We start from the raw sequence: 12,111 nt of genomic DNA on the forward strand, positions 1-12,111 counted from the left end.
GGTCTTGGCCATGGCAGAGTTTGGAGTCTGACTGTTTGAGGCTGTGGACAGGTGTCTTTTATACAGATGATGAGTTCAAACAGGTGCCATTCATACAGGTAACGAGTGGGGGACAGAAAAGCTTCTTACAGAGGACGTTACAGGTCTGTGAGAGCCAGAGATTTTCCTTGTTTGAGGTGACCAAATGCTTATTTTCCACCCTAATTTACGAATAAATTCTTTACAAATCCTACCATGTGAATTCATGGATTTTTTTTTCACATTCTGTCTCTCACAGTTGAAGTGTACCTCTGGTGCAAATTACTGACCTCTGTCATCATTTTAAGTGGGGGAACTTGCACAATCGGTGGCTGACTAAATACTTTTTTGCCCCACTGTATGTGCTGGATTGTCTCTGGGGCATCTTTACACAGCCTGCACCTGGGGTCTTGCCTGGTGTGATAGACCCCAGCCTCGATGGATCTTGTACTCAGAGCTTGTTCTTGTGCTGCCATGATTAGTGCCTCTGTGCTGTTTTTCAGTCCAGCTTTGTCCAGCCACTGGTAGGATTTCTGGATATCAGCCACCTCCTCTATCTGCCGGTGGTACATACCGTGCAGGGGCCTGTCCTTCCATGATGGTTCCTCGTCTCCCTCCTCTTTCTTGGGTTTCTGCTGCCTGAGGTGTTCACTGAGCACTCGATCAGTTGGGGCCATCTTCCCAATGCATTCTTGGATGTTCCTTGTCTCATCCTGGACTGTGGTGCTGACACTCACCAGTCCTCGGCCCCCTTCCTTCCGCTTAGCGTACAGCCTCTGGGTGCTGGACTTGGGGTGAAACCCTCCATGCATGTTAAGAAGCTTTCTTGTCTTTATGTCAGTGGCTTCTATCTCCTCCTTTTGCCAGCCTATTACTCCAGCAGGGTACCTGATCACGGGCAGGGCGTACGTGTTGATGGCCCGGATCTCTTAATCTCTTTAAAGCCATTATCTTTTTTTATCGCTTTCACTGCAGTGGGTAAATGAAGTCTGCAAGGTTAAAAAAGAGATTTACATTTATTGTTCATTACTTTTATCGGACATCATCCAATCCCTTTTATACGAATTTAAGAAATAACATGGAAAATATCCTGTTGATTCCATATAGAGACTCGGCATTTGTCCCATCCTAAATATCTGGACCAGACAGCATTAGGAACCAACTCCTCAGACCAGTAAAAAAGGTCAAGAACACAGTTACACGATTGCTAAAGTAACCTGTTTTTGGATAAAAGAAAACCATATAAGCATGAGGAATACAAGCCCTGGAATCTCGGTTTTAAAAAAAAGAAACACTAACCACTACACATTACTTTTTTTATGTCTACTATACAGGAGTTGCTGCTCACACCCTGAGTTACACTACTAAGTCTGTCAGATGTCCCAAATGGAATGTCCGGCCGCACGCGTACTCATGCTGGACACCTCATGGTCCACTAGCCCACGACTCAGCTGCAAAGTGCTTACAATTAGTTAGGTCAGTTTCATCAGAATTATCTGCCGTCATCCAGATATAAGTTGAGCAATGGTTTAACTAATTTTCCATGAAACCATAAAAGGAAGCCGGATTTAAATAGAACATAGGATATAAGTGAAAGAAATATAAGTTTAAGTTTGACTATGGAGCACATCTCCTTCAACGTTCACGATGACCTGAGTGGATTGCATTTCTCTCATTCAACTGGCTGACTGTTTGGGGGGGGGGAAGCAGCTAATAGTTATTTAGTTAGTGGGTTCTGTGTCTGTGGGTGTCTGTGGGTTGTTGTTTTTTAATCACACTAGGAGTGAATGAAAGCAGAAAAAACCCTGTAAAAGATGCAGACTGTGAAAGTCTGGTTTTTAAAATAAATCTTACCAGCTGTAACTGATATTAGAGTTTTTTTGTGTTTTAAGTCTTTTGTTATAAGGACATGTTAAGACCTCTGTCTCCCAGTAGCATTGCTGAAGTGACACTTCTTTCCTCCTTTTTTTGTTCCCTAGTATTAAACTACGGTAATTAATAAAGATTTGTGATATTGCCCCCATAAAGCAATATGATTTTAATGCACTCATTGTGATGCAGAGATTTGGATTGTTGTGCATGCAATGTGCATGAAGTAGATAAAAAATAATTTTGTCAAGACTTGATGTACTTCTATGTTTACAACTGCTCGGGAAGTCCTCAGTCCAAACTGACTTTATGGTTCATACGAGTCAACTCAGGAAGCTCCTGTCATGACCTCCCCTCTATGAGCGCGCACACACACACACACACACACACACACACACACACACACACAGCAAGAGAGAAACAGAGAGATCATTAATGCAGAGGATTGCAGCAGCTCTTGGATTTTCACTCTCTGTTGGATTTTAAATGAACAGTCACATAAATTTCATTCCAGATTTTTTGTGTTTGCTTCAATTAAGATGTGTCTTTAAATCTACGATACCTGTCTTGTTCAAATAGTTTATTAACATAGTAAAGAAGTAGCTAGGGAACTCAGTAAGTAGGAACAGCGATAGTTTAAAGACATTTTCTAAAATAAAGAGGATTTCATCATCCGCAGTTTGTGAAAACTGCAGGTGTCACATTAAAAAACAAATCAGTAGATTGACAAATGATGGATAAAGACGCTTTTCAGAGGTACACTTCATGTACTGATTAACATACAGTTCAAAGATGTGCGTTAGGGTGCAGACTGGTTATGCCAATTGTGGATTTTGCTATATGAATATGCTCAAGAGTCTGTTTGAGCTAAAAACGTGACATATAGTGCTATATATATATATATATATATATATATATATATATATGTATCTGGATGCCACCTGCAAAGGTAATCGGAGCACTAGGTGCGGTGACTCCCAAGCTAGGCGAGTGGCTCCAGCAGATCCCGGGAACAACATCGGAGATCTCTGTCCAGAAGAGCACAGTCCTGGGAACAGCTAAGATACTGCGCAGGACCCTCAAGCTCCCAGGCCTCTGGTAGAGGACCCGAGCTTGAAGGATAAAACCGCCCGCAGGGGCGTTCTGGGTGTGTTGTTATATATATATATATATTAGGGGTGCAACGATACACAAAATTCACGATTCGGTTCGATACTTTGGTGTCACGGTTCGATATTTTTTCAATACAAGAAAATGTTCATGCTTTTTTAATTTGTCATTTATTAAAATTATAAATATATATTTTAACTCAAACGTACAGTTTTAAAATTTAATGTTGCTGAAACAACAAAGGGATAAAATAATAAATATATCTGATCGAGAAATCACTCATGTTTGGAAAAGAGAGTTTATTACAGAGAAATATCTCTTTCCAAAATAAAAGCTATACTATACGCTTCTTCTGGGCTATCCTCTCAGCAGCATATTAAACATATCAGGTCCCCATAAGAAGAATCATGTGCTAACGGCTGTCTAAATGACTCGGATAAAGTTTGTAGCATGCGTGCTTGTTGTTTTTGTCTGCTTCCACTTGTCTTTGCACTAGGATGATGTCGGTGTAAATGTGCAGTCATATTCATTTTGTTCCCACTAGTGCTGTCAGCGTTAATCTGAAATGACGTTAACGCCACAACACGGCAAATCTCCGTTAACGAGCTACCGTGGATCGCCCCGTGCATGGGGCTGGACGGCCAACTGCCCCGACGTCATGACAGCGCATATTGGGAATGGCATATGCACTGATCGGTTTTCTATCGCCCATTTGCTGGAGGGCGCCCTCCGTTTGCGAGGTGCGCCTGCTGCTTGCGGCGCAGAGAAGAGAGGGCGGGGCGGCGGGGGATTTTCTGACCGGCTGGAGCAGCATCTAATAACCAACTCACAAAGTAAAACAAAATAAAAACAAACCAACAAACACGAAAACACCAGACATTATAATAGAGACTTATAATTTGCACCGATGTTTTTTCAAAATTCTGTACACGAAAAGTGAGCGCGAGAGCCCTCAGTGCGCCTGCTCGCTGCTAAAGTCAAAGTAAACTTTATTGTCATCTCCGCTACATACAGTCCAGTATATAGAGAGACGAGACGACGAGGCTCCAGTTACAGCAGTGCAAGTAAACAAACAATAAGAAGAGTAAGAAAATAAATATACACTTTAGGACTCGGGGTAAAGGGATCGATAACAATTTAAAATTTACAGTTTGATGATTTAAAGTCTCACACACAAGCCATCGAAAGGGGAGGGGCCCTGCTGCTTCCAAATAGAGCACATTTCATTTATAATGTTGTAAATCCAAGCCCATTATGTATTCATTGGGTTGTGTAAAATCTCAGAAATGCACCCTAGACAAAGTGAAGCAGATGTGTCATTGGATAATGGCAGGTCATCCTGAAACAATCAGAATCAGAATACTTTATTAATCCCTAAGGAAATTATGTGGATTACAGTTGCTCCAAGAAAAAATGGTAAAAATAGCAACAGTAACAGACTAAACTCCAAACAATCCATTATGTTACAGATTTTAATATCAATTAGTCATTGTCAATTGTTGATTCTTCCTGTTCTCATTGTATGACGAATTATGATGGCTGTTTGATAGCCATTTGCATACTATGCATAATCTCTCTCTCTTCGTGTGTGTGTTAGTGTGTGTGTTAGTGTGTGTGTGTGTGTGTGTGTATACAAGAGTTTTATGTTAATGTACAATCCTTAATATGCTTTTTGTGTGTGTGTGTGGGGGGGGGGGGGGGGGGGGGCGCCAGAGGGAGTGTTCGCCCAGGGCGCCAAACAGGCTAGGACCGCCACTGGTTCCCACCCATGTAATTGAGCATTGGGTGGCACATCCGACATGACGTGCTTACCTTCAGGGTCATACTTCACATGAAGACCAAAATAGTTCCAAAGGCCAGATCTGAATGAGGGTGGGGGAGGGTAAATTTGCCATGTTGCAACGAGCTCAGCTTCTGTCTTGCTAGCTTCCGCTGTGCTCAGTGGATCTGCGCTCGACAGTGCAGCCTAGGTGGAGTAGTCGAACGCAGATCCACTGAGCTCTCAACACAGACAGCATCGTCAGAAGAAAAGTTAATAAAATAAATTTAAAAATTTGTATTGTTCGATAGATATGCGCACCAGCACTGTATTGAACGGTTCAATATCAATACGAATATCGTTGCACCCCTAATATATATATATATATATATATATATATATATATATATATATATATATATATATATATATAGAGAGAGAGAGAGAGAGAGAGAGAGAGATATGTATATGTATATTTTAAATCAGTAACATAGATAAAATATTTTGGATAACAAATGAGTCACATTTTAAAACACTGTTTGAATAATCAAAGAGGCATTTTAAAGCGCAGGCTATAACAGACATGCATCGTCAGATGCAGAGAAACACGCTGTAATGTCTCTTTGGCCTAATGCTGGGCTTACACTGTGCGATTTTTTCAGTCGCGCGATTCAGCTCCTGCTCAAACTGTACGATTGACTCGCAGGGGTTAGAAGTTCATAGGTCACGATGCAGGGTCTCACACTATACGACCCGATGCTCTGATGCGACCTGAGTGCTCACACTGTGCGTCCATAAAATGAAGGTTATAACAGAAATTCTGTCGCTCGCTCTCTCTCTCTGTCTTTCACTCACACAGACACGCACACCACCACCATCAACTTTGCTAAATTGCTAATGAAAAACATTGATCAGGCAGCTGTGATTGAGCAGCAATGTAGATCCAACTATTTTCACGGTTGTTGTGGTCGTGATAATTTTGTGAGGCCACATCGAAAAGGCTCGGATGAGCTTTCCAAAGTTCTACAAGTTGTACCTCCATCGCTTGTGTCCAGATCACACGCTGCACTGCCGTGCTGCGCCGTCTTTTTCGCTGACATTTGTGTTTGCGCGTGCGCAGTGTGACAAACTGCGGTGACACCCTCACGACGGTCGCGAGGATTTCAAGCAGGTTTGAAATCCTCCCGACCAAGCGATTGATGATCGGGAGCTGGTCGTGAGGTGTTAATCGCGTCTCGTTACCCCACGTATACTACACGATGCACGACGCACGATGAAGGCCAAAATCGGGCCGATCGCCAAAACGGTCGCACGACTCAAAAATCGGCTCAAAAATCGCACAGTGTAAGCCCAGCATAAGCCACACCAGAAATGCTCTGTGCGGATAGCAAAGTCTGCGCTGTGGGAGTGTCTGGACCCTTGAACGGCAAACTTGTAAGCCCTAGTTCGGCTCCCAAAAAAGATGCTCGAGTTGTTCTTGTGTCCAACAAAAATGAGTTCTAATATGTTTTATTTTTAATGTTACTCCGGGCTGTGTTGAACAAAGTGATTTAGCACAATTTAAATTAAAAAAATTAGTCTCTTAAATGAATGGCATCTTGACGTAGCTAGACCGGGGACTCGGTGAATGGCTTAAAAAACTAATACACTGTTTTCCATCTTGTGCACTTGAGTACACTCCAATGAAACTCGAAAAGTGGGAAAAATACACACACACACATACACACAATATGGAGATGATGACTTGGCATTTGTTAGGAAGGAGTGTAAGTATAGAGAGGAGTAATTCCTACTTCTCATTCATGTACTCTGCAATGTGCATTGTCTCGAAACTGTCCATATCTGTCCTTGTAACATGTTTATTTCTTTTCAGAATAAATGGCTGAGAAAAAAAAATGTCAAAGTTGAGGTAAGTGGTTACTGTTTGCCACAACTAAACAGCATTGTGGGGTTTTTTTTGTTTGTTTGTTTTGTTTTTATCTGATATTAGTTTCGGAGGGTCAAATTTCTCTTTGGGTAAAAATAAAGCTAACATCCAAGTGTCAAAGGTCTCTAAAGTTCAGTTCTAAAAAACAAGTCAGTCCCTGAAGCTTATTTGTCCCACAGAAGCTAATTTGGTGACAACTCAAGTCTGCGGGAATGTGTAAGGAATGTCTGATCTTAACAAACTAACTTTGTTGTTACATTACAGCAATATTTAGGAAACATTTAATGGTTGATAATGGAGCAGGATGAAGGTCAAAGGGAAAGTCCCGGTAAGCTTCCGGTTACTGGGAAAGTCCCTGCCACGCTTCTGGTCATGCTTCCATCTGACGTAGTCATCCGACTGGTCCATGCTATATCACCCTTCCAGACCCGGAGTGGTATAACGTGTTGTAGAAAAATTTGATCGATTCTCTCTCTCTCTCCTTCTCTCAATCTCTTAAAAAATAATAAACCTGTCGTAAAAGTGACTCTTAAAAAAAGAAAACTCTTTACCACAGAGGGGTAAAATAGCTTCAATAAAATTATTTGGGATGCTAAATAGGATCGAGTTCTGAATATGGGCGCGGTGCTTTTTTTAACTAAGGGTTATTTTTACACATACAAGGAGATGAGTGGGAGGTCTCTATGAAATTCTTTGCATGGTACTCTGTAGGTTACAAGCAATAGAAAGTCCTTCTTTTTTCATTACAAGCACTGGTGTAGCTTGCCTCCACCAGTGTGTGGATGTGAGAGTGAATGAATTTGAGGCGCTATATAAATTTAATCCATTATTAGTCTGATAATCTGAAAGGTATTTATTTTATTGCATCTGTAATAAGGTTAATATAAGAAAGTAAAATACATCTAAAGCTGCTATTGTAAAAAGAAATAGCCCTCAGTCTTTACCAAGAAAGTGGTTACATTTGTAGGTGAAAATGGTTATCAAGATCTTTGCCATAATATTGATGCTAATAATAGAGACTGAATCATTTAAACAATGTACTAAACAGAATTCAAACTATGAGTTCAACTCTTGTCTGTGAAAAACTAACTGCTGCGACCATTCTGTCTCTCTATGCAGCATGCGCTCTGATCTCCACTGACTCATCAGAAATCTGCTGTGTTACCCCCCTGACTTTTCATGCCCCTGGAATGACCCCCCTCCCTCTCTGATCAGAATTGTCCCTGAACTTTTCCTCAACCATCCCTCCACCGACCCCCTCCCTCTCTGGACAAAACAGAATTTTTTTTTCCCACCGGATGCAGTTCATCACGTCAAATTAGTCACTTGCGGAGTACCTCCCCCACTGGATGCAATTCGTCACGCATATGGATCAAATTAGTCACATCTGGATTCGATTAGTCATTTTTGGAGTACTTCCAGCAATGTCAAAAGGTCAAGGCTAGGGTCATCAATCAAATTTTGACACAAGGTGTACTATTACTTTTTTCACGTGTTCTCAATGATATTAATAGGTCTGCAGTTTGTTGCAATCCACTTGGCAATTGTATCAGTCAATATTTCTGAGGTACACTTACTGAGTCCCCGGGAGAGGTTTGTCGCTAGCTGGTTGACGCATTAGCCAAAGTCCTAGCAGCATCCCCGGCTAACGTATGCTTCGTGTCAATATGATATTGTACGCTGGAAGTGCTTTGGTGAAAAGAAAATTCCTTCTTGCACAATGTGCATAATACTTTACGTCAGTCGACTGTGCCATCTTGTTATTTTTTTGATACTCAAATTCCCTTTCAAGAGGGCCGATGTGCATTTATCATCTTTCATATTGAGTCTGTTGGTTCAGCTGCCTGTCACTACAAGATCAACTGCCCATTTGTGCATGTGCGAAGGTAACCCTACTTGGATAAACCCCCCGAAATGCGTTGACAGAGACTTTTCAGGGATTTTGAGTCATTCTGCACTCCAGATGTGTTAATTGCATTTAAAATTTTAATCACATTGACCGTGATGGCGGATTAATTTGCGTTAACGTGTTAATTTTGACACCACTAATATATATAAAAAATAAAAATCCCCACTCGCTCCTGTGGGTGGTCAGTCCTTCAAGCTCGGGTCCTCTACCAGAGGCCTGGGAGCTTGAGGGTCCTGCGCAGTATCTTAGCTGTTCCCAGGACTGCGCTCTTCTGGACAGAGATCTCTGCTGTTTTTCCCGGGATCTGCTGGAGCCACTCGCCTAGCTTGGGAGTCACTGCACCTAGTGCTCTGATTACCACTGGGACCACCTTCATCCTCCACATCTTCTCGAGCTCTTCTCTGAGCCCTTGGTATTTCTCGAGCTTCTTGTGTTCCTTCTTCCTGATGTTGCTGTCATTCGGAACCAGTACATTGATCACTACGGCCGTCTTCTCATGTTTGTCTACCACCACTATGTCCGGTTGGTTAGCCACCACCATTTTGTCCGTCTGTAACTGGAAGTCACACAGGATCTTAGCTCAGTAATTCACCACCACCCTGTGGGGGCGTCTCCCATTTTGACCGCGGGACTTCCAGGTTATACTCGGCACAGATGTTTCTGTACATATATATATATATATATATATATATATATATATATATATATATATATATATATATATATGGCGAGCTCAGACAAGGAGGAGACGGAGGTATCGTTTGGTCTTGCTTCCCGTGAGCTAGCCAGGGAGCACAACCGTTTATTCACAATTTCAGAAGAACACTGCCGCTAGCTAACTGCTCAGCGTGGCAACAACAACAACAACACAGGCCGCCCTCTGACCCTGGAAGGACACACCGTCGCAGCGAGAGGGCGTCACCTGTCACTATGGCAACATAAACAAAACATAACTGTACAAACAGAACCCCGAACAGCCCTGACCCGCTACATAGCCCCCACCTAAGGGGTCAGTCATCCCCGACGACCCCATTACCCCACACAAAGTCCTGCAAATGTCCAGGTACCTTCTTTTGGTGCACCGGACGGTCACGACCGGCGGGGGAAAAGTCACTTGGGTCAGAACATGCGGTACCACCATCATCCCCTGCTCCGGCGTCTGTTGGAGCGAGCGGTCAGTACGGTGAGAGCCTGTCCCGGTGCAACACCACCATGCGCCATGCCCAGCATGCGGATACGGTACACCACGTCTGTTAGCCGCTCCACAACCTCTGCCGGCCCTTGCCAGTGACTGCAGAGTTTGGGGGACAATCCTCTCTTGCGAACCGGGCAGTACACCCAAACCTTGTCGCCATGCATGAAAACCCCCCCTCGGCACTTGGTGCCGTAGGCTCTTTTCTGTCATACTCCGGCGCTGGCCTGCGCCTGGCGGGTGTAGTCATGAACCACCTGCAGCCGCTCCCTGAGCCTCCTGTAGTAGTCCATCTCTGACCCACCATCAATCTCCGGCTCGGGAGGGGACCCGAACACCAGATCCACAGGCGTCCGGAGCTCCCATCCAAACATCAGAGTGGCAGGTGTGCACTGGCTGGACTCCTGCACCGCAGTCCGATACGACCAAAGGACCAGGGGCAGATGTCGGTCCCAATCTTGCTGGTGGCGGCTGGTGAGAATGGCGAGCTGGGTGGCCAGCGTGCGGCTGAAGCGCTCAACCAAGCCATCGCTTTGTGGGTGGAGCGATGTGGTTCTTGTTTTCTCCACCCCCAGTCGCCGGCAGATCTCCCCGAAGACCTTCAATTCAAAGTTACGCCCCTGGTCACTGTGGAGCTCAGCCGGGACCCCAAAACGGGTGAACATCTCCTCCACCAGCTTCTCGGCCGTCGTCGTTGCGCTCTGGTCCGGCACCGCGTAGGCCTCTGGCCACTTCGTGAAATAGTCCATAGCCACCAACACATACCGGTTCCCTGACTCTGTGACGGGGAAAGGCCCTAGGACGTCCACTCCCACTCTTTCCATTGGGGCCTCCACCAGGTACTGCTGAAGGGGGGCAGTGGAGCGGCCCTTCTGTGCCGTGCAGGTGTCACAGCAGTGCACATGAAGTTCCACATCCCGTCGACAGCCAGGCCAGTGGAACCGTCCCCTGAGGCGGCGGAGAGTTTTGGCGTTCCCATAGTGTCCTGCCCCCACCGAGCCGTGGACTAGCTCAAGCACCTGCGACCGCAGCGACCGAGGCACCAACAGCTGCAGGAGATCTCTGCCCTGACCGGGGGCCCGCCATCTCCGGTACAGGAGCCACCCCCCTCCGCCGGCTGTGGCCTGAGCAGTAGCCACCCCCAGCACCTCCTGGTCCCGCTCTTCCTGTCGCAGGCAGTAGCGGCACTCGACGGCTATGCAGGGCCGTCTGGAGAGGGCATCAGCCTTGCCATGCTGTCGACCTGGCCGATGCTGGATCTCGAAGTCATAGCCCTGAAGGACCTCCAGCCAGCGGGCCACCTGCCCTTCTGGGTGTTTGAAGTTCAGGAGCCAAGTCAGAGATGCATGGTCAGTGCGCAGGAGGAACCAACAGCCGTGCAGATATGGCTGGAAGTGCCGCACCGCTAGCACTACGGCCAGCAGCTCCCGCCGGGTCATGCAGTAGTTCCTCTCGGCTCGCCCCAAGTCACAACTGAAGTACGCCACCACCCGTTCTCCAGCCTCGTCTTGCTGGGAGAGGACCACCCCGACCGCCCCGACCCCACATCAGTGTCCACAATGAAAGGTTGCGTCGGGGTAGGCCAGAACTGGGGCTCTGGTGAGGGCCTCCTTCAGCTGTGCAAAAGCCGCAGCACAGGCATCCCCCCAGCCAAACACCTGTCCCTTGTCAGCCAGGCGGTGGAGGGGGCTGGCCATTGTCGCGAACCCTTTGATGAACCGACGGTAGTAGGAGGCTAGGCCCAGGAAGCTCCGCAGTTCTTGGACGTTCGAGGGAGTCGGCCAGTCCTGGACCGCAGCCACTTTTGCGGGGTCAGTGGCGACACCTCGAGCGCTGATCACATGGCCCAAGAACGTGGTCTCTCTCACCAACAGGCGGCATTTCGCAGGGTTGAGCCACAGCCCAGCTCATCGGATGGCACTCAAGACCTCGCTCAGGTGAGACAGTGCACTGTCGAAGTCGCCACCGTGCACCAACAGGTCATCCAGGCTCACAACGCAGCGGCTACGAGGGATATCCACGAGCACCCTCTCCATCAGCCTCTCAAACGTCGCTGGCACATTGCAGAGCCCAAATGGCATGACCCTGAACTGCCACAGCCCCTATCCAATGGTGAATGCAGTCTTAGGCCTTGCGTCGGGGGCTAGCTCCACCTGTCAGTAACCGCTGCGTAGGTCGAGGGAGCTGAACCAACTGGAGCCGGTAACGTAATCTAGGGCCTCGTCGATCCACGGCAGCGGGTACGAGTCCTTCTTGGTGACTGCATTGAGACGGCAAAAGTCCACGCAGAACCTCGGACTGCCATCCTTCTTCCCCACCAGAACCAC

At 46.1% G+C, this 12,111-nt stretch overlaps 1 protein-coding gene across 2 annotated transcripts in view; it reads right to left on the minus strand.

Annotated features, from left to right (window-relative positions):
* The window catches only part of LOC309696401 (voltage-gated potassium channel subunit beta-2-like), a 248,267-nt gene that overhangs the window by 123,092 nt on the left and 113,064 nt on the right, over nt 1–12,111 (minus strand). The window lies entirely within an intron of this gene.

The sequence above is a fragment of the Aulonocara stuartgranti genome, assembly GCF_965226115.1.
Source record: "Aulonocara stuartgranti genome assembly, chromosome: 20".
Lineage (NCBI taxonomy): Eukaryota > Metazoa > Chordata > Actinopteri > Cichliformes > Cichlidae > Aulonocara > Aulonocara stuartgranti.